Here is an 11,625-nt window from a genome sequence, read left to right as displayed (position 1 = left end):
CAGCTGAAAGAGTTGAAAGCCAGACTAGAACTGGCTGACTGGGGAGAGATAACGCTGAAGCTGACCACCCCTAGATGTTCAGTCAACCTCCTTCTCCAGGTAGCTGAGTAATGCACAGCAATCCTAATGCTAATACCACAGCTGTCCTTACTCGGCCCAAGGCAGACAGACCACTGACTGTCCCTGAGCCTGCAGCAGTGTCTGGCAGGTTTCGTGGCTTGATGCCTATTTCACAAAACTTGTAGAACATGAGAGTTCTCCATTTTATCCTCACTTTCAGTCCTGTGTTCTCATTTTTGCACCTGTGGCCTAATAAGCCAGTTTGTTCACATGCCAGAGCAAACCAGAATTCTTCCTTCTGCCCAGATTTTGTAATGATATTTGCTCTTATGCCTGCACATCCCTGGGAGGCCTGCGTTCTTCACAGGACAGCTGCAGCTCAGGACCTGCCTTGACCTGAAAGCTCTGCCCTGGCACTGCTAGAGCGTGTGGCTTCCATATTCTTTCAGCCCACTGACTCCTGCCTGCGCCCAAAGCCTTGTCATGTGCTGTGTTGTGCTTGTAGGAGAAAGTCAAATGTGTCTGTGATTATGGCTACTCCAGCGAGTTAGTCTTTCTCCTATACGTATGATACCACAAGGCTTAGGGGCATGCCACCTTGCTTGGTGCACACTGGAATATGCAAAGTGTCTTGTCCCACAGTGAAAATTAAGTAAGCTATCTTGTGTTACCACATAGTAAGAGTGTGCACGCGGACACCACGAAGTACATCCACAGCTTAGTTGACTGCACGATGTCTTGGTCTTGTAGCCATGGCCAGAGACTCACTGTCTCAGTTCACATTGGCTTCTAATCAGCTATTTTACGGTAATGACTTTTAGTCATTTTCATTTCAGGCTTGGTTAGAAATAAAGTAACTTGTGATGAACTGCCACAGTAAGCGTCTGATTTTTCTTTCCCACAAACTTGTGGTTACCATCAGATTCTAAGAAAAGTCTTTCCACTGCAGATTGGAATCATATAAGCCACTTACACATATCCTTTTTATTTATTAGCAATTCTGCTTGGCTAGCTAAAGGTAAAAAAACCTTTTTCTTGTGTTTCAGTCGCATTTCTAGTTAATACTCATTAACTGACTTGATGTATGTTACACATCATCAACCTGATTCACTACTGACATAAAACAGAAGCAATTCGTTAGTAACGGTCCCTTGCCAATTAGTGAACTAAATTACGTTTGAACAATTTTCTTCAAAGATTCTCCTCCTCCCCCCATGCATCATTTGGCAAGTCCCCTGAATGCTTACAGTAATTATGTGCATGCAGTGAAAGGAGACTGTTACCTCTTAAACCAAAATAAATGAATAGGTGATCTTTGTGCTAATGTAACAGTGAGTAATACAAAGAATCACAGACATCCTCCCTTTGATCTCCCAAAGATACGAACAGCAATTAAGATTACAAGCCCCTTTAAAAACCAGAATATTGGGAACATTCTGTAAGGGGAAAGTGAATGCTTCACAGGGTTTTTCAGAAAATTAGTGAAGAAGGGGAACCCTTTCTCGTTTATTGTGACCACAGGCTTTTTAATAGATATAATGTGGATATCCTTAACCTGCCGAGCCACAAACAGGTTGGTGGTGCTTCTAAAAATCGTTCCTTGTTTCTGGGATAGTGTTTAACGAGAAGAGTAGTATCTCTGTTTCAAACTGAAAGTCAAACTGAAGTCAAACGGAAAATGCATTGTCTCAACCACATCCTTAAATACACTGTCCTCAACAAGAAAATAACCCCAGCCCCTGGTACTGCACAGTAATCTTACAGACAGGTGTCAACATTCATTTTTCACCTGAAAACAGGATTCTTTCGGGATTTCCACTGCCTCGTGCGCTCTAGGAAATCATCTGATCTGATAGCTGCTGCTTTCAGTTTTGGAAGGAGAGCAGAGAGAAGAAATGAAACACAACACAGAAGGAGGAGAAATGAAGGTTCTTCCACACTTAAAACAGGAGAGTTAGAGTTTTGCCATTGATTTCGATGGAGTATGGAGGAACCTGTATCTGTGGTGGTAATACAAAAATCATATTGGTAACACTGTCCAAATGAGCTAAGTGATCATTTTTTTCCTCCAGTGGATTTCTGAAGTGATACCACTGAAATACCTTGAATATACATTGCTATAAATGTGATTAGAAATCAGCTAGTATTTTCACAGGTATAATTCTAATCTTAAATCTTTACCTGAAGAACTGTTCCATGAGATTACCATCTCAGGATTTTGGCTGGAACTTTAATTTTTGTAGGTTCTGCATTCTTCCTCTTGAGTCAGCAGGTAAAGTATGTAGTTGTGGCCTGCTGTAGTGGAGTGCCTGCATTTGTCGTGCCACAGGGTTGCCATTCTTGGGGGCCAAGATCCTCGTGCCAAAAGCATAATGTCACCCTATTGGAATCCCACCCACGTGTGTCACTGGGCAAAGTCTTTTTTGTTAATGGATGAGTAAAATTTCATCAGGCTTTTGTTGTCATCACGAGGTAAGTAAGAGGGATTTGCATCTGAGCTGGCACGTTTTCCATAAGCAGTTTCCAAGGCTAATTTAAGTCAGGTTGGCATGTATATCTTTCCTTTAAGCGGAGGCTGAGATTCCAAAGCCTCACAGGAGTTTTCCATAGGAAACGCCTCCCTGGGTATCTGTGTGCCAGACATGCCTGTATGGTATTTCCCGGAGCATCAATGACCTACTGTTCTACTGCAGAATCGATTGGCCACCTTGTGACGTCTTCTAAATACCTTGCTGAGGAGTTTGTTGTTTTTATGCTAGAAAAATAGGAATTAAGATACTCTAGCTGTAAAATATCTGTGGATTCAACACAGTGATGGTATGGTCTGGTTGTTACAGAAATAATACAGCTGTCCCCATTTACTTTGCATGGTTTGTTTTGGAAGGCTAACAATTCCCCATGCAAGTGTCTTGATGTTTTCTTGTCTGATTAGCTAATGGTTTAGCTCTGCATTTAACACCTTTTTAAGGAGGGGATCTGTTATGGAGAAGACATACACTTAAGCATAGTTCAGGAAGGTTCAAGGCCTGTTGCTGCTATTTACAAGAAAGCACCCAAGACCTGCCCTGGAGGACTTTGAGAAAGCATTCACCAGTGGGAGAAGGGGGATGTGGCAGGCACATATAACGTACCGGTTTCTTTTACGAGCATGTCATGGTATATTCTGTTCATATTACTTGTATTTCTTTACAGGACGTGCAGTGAGGGGATGTTTATTCTGATGAAAGTCTAGGCTTGATAACAGGAAACCAAGTCCTTTGTGCAGTAAATTGACCTTGAATCACACACAGACCTTTTTTCAGTAACAGAGGGTAAGACTGTCTAAAACACAGGAAAATGGTGTCTCTAGAAAACAAAGTGGCATTTTGAGTTGGCTAGAATCTACCCAAGCCTTTGCCAGCCTCAGAACCGTGAATGTCAGCCCGAGCAGGTGGTAGAGATGCAGCCGCGGGTCAGGGACTTGTCAGGAGACCCAGGGGGACAGTTGCTTTTTGTCCCTGAATACTTTTTCTTAAAAGTTCAATCTAACCAGCAAATTGAAACGGCATGCCCATGTGGGTGAGGCACAGCACTGGGATGCGGGAGACCTCTCTGCACGCCCCAGTGGGGGCATTCAGTGGTTTCTTGAAGGACTTCCACTCTTCCCTTCCACTCTTCTCCCCCCTAGAGAGCGCTGGCCTTTGGGGGCAGGAACCACATCTCATGAGCCCTTGCAGGAGATGATGCCATTACAGGGCTTTGATCTTGTCAGACATTTCTAGATGCTTCCACAGCATTAATAAAACAGCATAGTGAGATGCAGTGTGAAGGAGCTCTGCTTACATGCAAAAAAAGGTTATTTTTTTTCTCTCTGCTGTTCCACCCTGGCATCTGAGACCTTTGCTGAGCTCTGGTCACATATCTCCAGCTGTCCTCTTCTATAGCTCTCCAGTCCCAGCATCTTCTCCCCCCCCCCCCCCCCCCCCCCCATTTATTGGAGACCGGAACTTGTTTGTTGGAGGCAATTACTTGCCATTGATCATTCCTACTAGGCCATAAGATCAGGCATCAGCTGGGCTTTGGTGATTCCTAGCTGTGTCCCCTAAGCAGAGAGCTGGGAAGGGACAGCACAGGTAGCTTACGACCACCACTGCATTACCTATTCTCCTAAAAGCTTAGGTCACCTACCTATTTGTTGGGTTAGTTTTCAACCAGAACCTTTCCCTGAGCTGGCTCCCCCCATGGCCAACGGGCTGATAGTGGTGCAAGGGGAATGGTGAAAACAGGCTCAGGAGCTGTGTGTGGGGCAAGGAGCAAGGACCTCTTGTTTTGGCACCGACCTCCACGTAGACCAGCTTCGAGAGGAGCAGGAGACTGTAGCACAGCACACGGCAAAACTCCCCCAAAACAATCTTGGTGTTATTCCATGGTAAAGAGATTCTGAATCAGTGCAGACTTCAGACACGTGGAAGATATTGGTAAGCACGATATCTAGACAAAGCGTAGTTGCCTGTACACAACCAAATATTTCCTCTGGCTTGTGGTTGTTTGGCTGTTACCTGGTTTCCCTGCCGATGCAGTGGAATTACACTGAAGTAAAAAACAGAAGTGGGCCAGTTGCCTGACAGCATTTACTTTCTATTTTCAAATTACGGCAAAGAGAGCTTAACCTGAGGCTTTAGGGCAGGAATATAAAAAAAAAAAGCCCAAACACTCTCAGCATCTCTATACATTTTAGATAAGGCCAGATGGGCTCATCCAAAGATGCTTGCTGCTTGCGCAAAGTTTGGGGAAGCTTTGTGTGCTTGAAAGCTTTGGGTGACTTGGAAATCGGACCCACAGTCAACCCATAATGCTTCTGTGAAGTAGGTCCAAGTGCAAGGAAGGATTTGACACGGATGTGTCAATTTTCTGCTTTAAAAGAGACGTCAGTTTGCAAGTAAATTTGCCATGTTGGTGGTGTTTCAGAGGGCCATTACCTACTTATTTTCAGAAATTATTTAGCCGATTGGCTGGCCGGCTTTCCTTTTCCCAGGCTGTTTTAGAGCATGTAAGAGCTGAGCTACTTGGCTACAAGAGATTTTCTTCTCTGAAATTGGCAGCTGCTCATTCCGGAAGAGAATCAGCATATTTGGCCACTGATTGCAAAGGAAAAGGGAAAACCATTATTTTTCCATTTCACTTATTTAACTATCCAGTGGGAGACATTGACTGTATTTGGGTGACCCTCATTACTAAGGCATTGCTAAGGCTTCCCTCCTCTGCCCGTCGCTTAAAAGTAGAAAATAAAAATATTCAGTTCTCAAAAATGCATATATTCTCCTTGGCTGGATTAAGAGCAAGCTGATGCCAAGTATCTAATTGTATCAGGCCTTACACAGCAGTATATTCAACGTCACGGCTTCATGAGTCAGGATTTTCTGTCTGAAAAGGATCACGTCAAGAGGCCTGGGACAAAAATTCCCTATAGCCCAGCAACAGAGCTTGCTGTGTAAGAAGCTCTGTTAGGAAAGAGTTAGATGTGAAAGTCAGATATTTCTGCCTGGGCATCCTTCCACGTTGGACAAAGGAAGTACTCAGTAACGGTCAGTGAGGCTTCTCATGACTCAAGTGCTTTGATAATTGCTCCTGGAGCACAGTGTGTGAAACTCCACGAACCTGCAACGCAGCCGGCCATGCCGGTGGAAATGCGAAGGGTGGGTTTGCTGATGTCAGGATGCCTTTGAAGTCACTCCACAAGCGCCTTGCCGCTTGGGTTTCTTGAGCTGAGGAAACCGTGTTGGACTGAAGTGTTGTGGCTGTTGTTGAGACTTGCTGTGATCTCACGGTGGTGTGCTGAGAGCTCCTTGTTACGTCACGAGGGCTTTGCTTGTGTCGTAGTCAGCCTCGCATGCATCGCCGTGGCAGGAAATGCTGCCCGTGGGCAGACTTGGATTTTTCAGTGTCTTGCAACTGGTATTTCCTCTGCTTTCCAACAATAATTCCATTAAGGCGTCGGTACTTAGTTCATCCACAGGTCACAAGGTTCTTTGCAAAGGAGGTTGAACATCTTTATTCCCGCTATAAAGAGGGAGAAGCTTAAATTCAAACTGGAAGTGACTCTCCTGAGGTCACACACCTCTGCCAGGAGTGATGTGGCGGAGGTCTCAGTTCTTCAAGGTGCTCTCATCAGATGCTTATCTGATATTGCATGGACTTCTGTTAAGAGTTTCCTTTGTTAATCTGGAATATTATTAGAGACCCTTGTGAAGCAGGGCTTTGGGAAATGAAGTTTTTGCTAAATTCAGCTCTTTGCTGGTTCCCGTCTCACTTTCGCCTGTGGTCTGCACCTTAGCTGTGTGTTCTGGTGACATTTTATATTTGAGGGAGGCATCTAAGAGAGGTCCCTATAGAGGGATGTTTCATTGATGCTGAAGCTGAAACCCTTTCTGATGGTGTATTCACCCTAATTTGAGGTGTTTGAGGGATCTAGCTGAAGGCCAAAGGCCCTAAACACCGTATTTGGTCAATGAAGAGAGATCAGCTCTTTCCCAGGATGATTCAGAGCAGAGATGGACTCTTCTTCTGAATCACTCTGAGGGAAGTCTTTCATCTCTCTTTCTCTGTTATCTGTAGAGGGACGTTCCCCCCCTAATGTTGGTCTATGAATGAGCTGGTGTGAATACCCATCCACATCACGTTGGTCTTGAATAGCAGAGCCAGGGGACTTGCTCCTGTGCCCTTGTATGGGATGATGAGAAGCCATGCACGGGCAGATTATTTTGCATCTGCGCACCGAGGAGGCTTTGCATCTTCCTCTGGAGCATCTGGTGTGAGTTACTGCCAGAGGCTGAGACTGGCTGGATGGGCTTTAGGTCTGATCTGGCCATTCCTGTCTTCCTTTGATCTAAAATAAGGTTTAGCCATCACTTACTGGTGCAGGAAGGACAAGAATTTTGCTGACTGCAGTATTTCTGCAGCCTTTTGAGAAAGAAAGAGTCACTTTCTTTGGGTTTGGTGATCCCGGAGATTAGAGTTGATCCCCATAAATCCTGCAGTGTATATAGCATTCCCGGGGCGTGTGTATGGGCCACCCTGCGCCTGCCCGTCCCTGTGCGAGCATCATCATCGGGTGGGTGCGAGGCTGGGGCGAGGTGGGCAAGAAGACAGTTTGACATGTAACAGCAGAGCAAAGATGGAATGAAAATGTATGGGACTCATTCAGGGGTCTGAGCTTTGGGTCATCTTCGGGTGTTTTCAGTGACTATTTCCCACTCCTCAGAAACTCGGTTTTCTGCTGAAAAAACTGTCTCGCGGAGAATTTGTGGGAGGACACTCCCATGAGGCGCTTTGGGAGCTGCGCTGCACTTGGGGGACAGATTATTGAGCCTTATCTACCAGCATCGTCTGAAGAAGATGGCAGGCAAAGGAGGGTGATAAATTTCCTCCGGGTCCAGCCTTCTGCTTCCAGGATGCGGCGAGGGCTGTGCTGACACACTTAAGCCGAGGAAGGAGGGAAAAACGTTCTTCATTCTTGGCGGCCCACCTGCTCTTTTGCTGCTGTTCCCGCAGCCAAGGAACATACCTTTGCTAAGAAAACACATGAACAGGCAGCTTTTTGCAAGGAACTGAACCCATCTGCGTGGGCTGGGAGGAAGAGGGAGGCCAGCCACGACAGCTGCCCCCCTGGTAGGCAGGAGGTTACAAAGAAGCCTTGATGCCTTCTGAGTAAGAGCAAATTCTTGAGCAAAGCGAGGGTGCAGATTCCCCTTTGCTGGAAGCAAGGCAAGTCTGTTCTTGGTGGGAAGTTCCATCTCAGGGACTCACCTGGGGAAGACAAAGGGGAATATGGAAAACACCAGGCTGTGTGGGACTGCGGGGCCGCAGCCTGCTCCATTGATGGGGCAGAGCGGGTCCAGCCCTGTGGCAGGCAGCAGTGGCGTGGCTTCCCTGGTATGTCGGGAGCGAGGTGGCTCTGTGCCCTTGGGCTTTTGGGCTAGACGTTCTACCCAGGGAAATAAATGCATGAACAACCTTGCAAAGAGGTAGGAGGACCTTGGATTTCCCCTCACCCAAGCTGCTCTGCTTCCCGGTGGTCTCCCATCCAGAGTCAAAGAGGAAAAGCTGCCTTGCTCTTCCCATCCTTCCCCTGGTGTGGCACGCTGCCGGGAGAGAGCCATCCTCATGGACCCGGGCACTCAGCTGTGTCCCTGTATCAAGGGTGGGCAGCACCAAACAGCCTCCTCCGCTCTTTTCCCCAAAAGCAACCGCCCTTCAGGGCTGAGAGGTGCCCGAGCTCCAGGGAACAGCAGGTTCCTCCAGGCACAAGGCGCCTCCGTCCTGCCCTGCTCTTCGGGGTTGCCACTTGCTCGATGTTGACATGCTTCATGGTTAGACCAAAATCCTGTGCTCTAGACCAGGCTCAGGGTGTGAAAGTTAACTGTGCCAGCACCAGCTCGCGAGCGGGTCTGGATATCTCCCAGCACATTGCACTGAGGGCTGCGGGCTGACCCCCCCACCACGGGGCCACGCTTGCATCTGGCATCCACACGTCCCGGTGTGGATGGTAGGTCACCGCTGCCCGGGTGTTTTGGGCTGGGATGGAGCATCCACCGCCCACCCGTGTGCGGCGGCCCATTCCTCCCCGCCAGCTGCCTGCGGCGCCCTGAGGAAGCGGCTTCACAATTCGGAGCAGAGGAAGTGGCTGCCAGCGTGTTGAACCGCTCCTGGCAGCGGCCCGGGCCACTGCCAGCCCTGGCTCGGCCGCATTTCCTTCCCCTCCGGCTCCCGGGAAGGGAAGCTGCAGCGCCTTTGCCCTCCAATGCTGCCCCAGCAATTTGGCCATCAGCAAAAAGTCTTTGGGGGCACCCCAGCTGCCTTGGTGCCTTTTGGACCAGCCCCGAAGGAACTTTGCAGAAATTGTCCCAAAAGGGGTGACTAGCAGGGTCAGGAGAGCGAGGGGATTTTGGAGATAAGAGTGGGATGAATCCTGCCAGCCGGCCGGGTGCACATGGGGCTGGGGAGGGCTGGGTGGGGAGAGTTATTACCTCAGGTTATCTTTTGGAGGAGTTTGGATATTTCTAGGGAACTGCCCTGCCTGTGTTTTCTGCCCAGCTGGGTCCCTACTCCCCTGTGGTTATGAAAAGATGTTTTTCAGCCAAAAACGACTTGGTTCCCCAGCCCCTCTCTGCGAACCTTGTGACACTGCCTTTAGCGGAGGCAAAGTGGTGATCGGTGCTCAGTGCTTTCCCACAATAGGCTGGACACTGCTGTAAGGAAGCCAAAAAAACCTTCTGGCTCCAGAAGGGATTTAGACCAGCAAACCCATTCTGCTGCCTGAATTCAACCCTTGCCCTCAACGTCTCCGAGCGGCTGTCGCCTCCGTCCACTCTCAACCAAACCGGTTGCACATCCCGGCCAGGAAGTTGAGGGTGGGAGAAAGTCTGTGGAATTGGGGAACGATGCTCCAAGATGCTGTGGCGAGCGGATCTTCCGTGGGAGCGAGCTGCCTGCTTTGCATCCCCGTCCTGCCTCTTCCTGGAGCTCTTCAACAGGCAGCAAACCCAGCGCATCCCCAGCCTGGCCGTAGGAAAAACTCCCCTAAACGTCTCTCACTGGTCGAAGCCCGGGGTTTATCGTCCCACCCTCTGCTGACGGATAACAGATTGCTCTGCCTGGCTCCACCACAGCCCCTGCAACTCCCACCCCACCTCTTCCAGGCTAAGCAAGCGCTGGGCTTTTCCATCCTTTCTGGCAGGCTGTGTTTCCCGTGCCGGCTGGGTCAGGGCTTTCTTGAAGTGTTCAAATCATCCCATGAGCTGGCGGCTGGGGGAAGAGGGGTTCCCGTGCCCTGCCGGCTGCTGCCGCGGTCACTGCCAGATCACACTCATCTGTTCTTTGAAACCTGCTGGTGCCAGCCCTGCTTCCCACCGCTTTCCCATCCTCCGGCACCATTTTGGTGGTCCCCATCCAGCTCAGTCCCTAAACCTGCGCCAACACCTTGCCGTCACCCCGGCTGTGCCGGTAACGAAACCTGTGCCCAGCGGTTACCTCCGGCTGGATGCCACCGGCCGTGTGCCCGCTGGGACAACATCGGCAGTTCTCCTGCCGGCTCGCTCCGGGTGTTTGCTGCGCAGCGCTCGCGTGCAGGCAGCTGGAGGAAATCAGAGGAGCTGGTTAGAGAAAATCTGGGCAAAGGCAAGGGAAAAAAAAAAATATCCTGGAACCTGGCAAGATCCTACGCAAGTTTCCATGAGAAATCCAACGTGGCCATCGCTGGCCCGCGCCTGTGCTGGAGCTCTCCCAGGCCTCTCCCGGGGTCAGAGGCGCTGCCAATGCCCACCCAACTTTCGGCAGAGTCCCAGCCAAGCCTGGTCCCGTGGCCACAGCTCCGGCTGCTCCACAAGCCCCTTCTCCCACCGCTACCGCTGCCGCCGGTTCCCAGACACCCGGGGAGCCGACTGCCTCTTATTGCTCCTGTGACATATTTATTGCTATCAGTATAGTCTTTAATTTCCTTTGTTTCAGAATATCTGACGGCGCAATTAAGAAGGCCTGAAGGGAAGCGTGTGTGCTCGGTCATCAGCCCTGCGGTTACTGTCTGTCTGGAAGCGGTGCTGGAGCTGGGCTTGGGGAACAGCTGCCAGGCTTCCAGGCTTGTTTTCATTTTCTAAGAGGTTAGCTGAAAGCCCGATGCGAAAAGACACCCATACACACCCAGAAACCCCGCCACACACACAGAGCCACACACACACATACGGAAACACACACATAAACACAGATGCGGGCCGCCATGGGGAGATGTAAACAGACCCATGTGCGAAACCAGCCTCGGGGATGCGGGACGGGACCTGCGCTATCTTTGCTTTTAACAGGTTGTGGCGCGGTGGGACAGCGATGCCGCCAGCTCGGCGTGGGGAGTGAGGAGCTTGTTGCGCTTTGCACCTCCGAGCCGTGAAGCGCAGCTTGTTCTGCCCCGGCTCCCGGGCGATGGGACAGGTCCCTCCCGCCGCTTGTCCGAGACCTTTTGGGGGAAAAGCCCGGTCACAGTAGCTGCGAAGAGGCACAGCTGGGGCTTGTTTCCTCCCAGACTTGGCTGCGAGGCGAGCATGCGAGGAGGATGCACCCAGGGTCGGAGCTGCGCAGCTCTCCCTGCCGGCACTGAGAGCCAGACTGCTCCCCTCTGCCCAGGCATGCTAGAAGGGGTGAAAAAAGCTTTAATATTAATTGCAGCAGGGTTAGAAAAGGAGAGAACCTTTCACTTTGCCCCCAGGGGATGGTAAAACCTGGTCCTCAAGGGGCTGTGGCTCCTGGTGCCCTGGGGACCGGTGGTGCCGGGGTGATGGGAACCGGTGGTGCCGGGGTGACAAGCACCGGGGAGAGCCGCTGCTGCCCCACACAAGGCTGACGTACAGCAGCACCGAGGTGGGATGTTTGGCATCACCAAGATGGGGTGACCGCATCTTCCACGTGGAAAGCCCCATCCTGGAGCCTGGCGGGCATCTCGCCATGGATGCCAGGAGGAGACAGGCTTCACCCACCCAACGCTGCCCTCCCTGCCCCACAGCCATGCACAGAGCCCATGTGGGAAATGCCAGGCCAGGAAAA

This window comes from Accipiter gentilis, chromosome 7 (genome assembly GCF_929443795.1).
Source record: "Accipiter gentilis chromosome 7, bAccGen1.1, whole genome shotgun sequence".
Classification (NCBI taxonomy): domain Eukaryota; kingdom Metazoa; phylum Chordata; class Aves; order Accipitriformes; family Accipitridae; genus Astur; species Astur gentilis.
The sequence above is the reverse complement of the archived record's forward strand: the minus strand, read 5'-3'. Positions refer to the sequence as shown.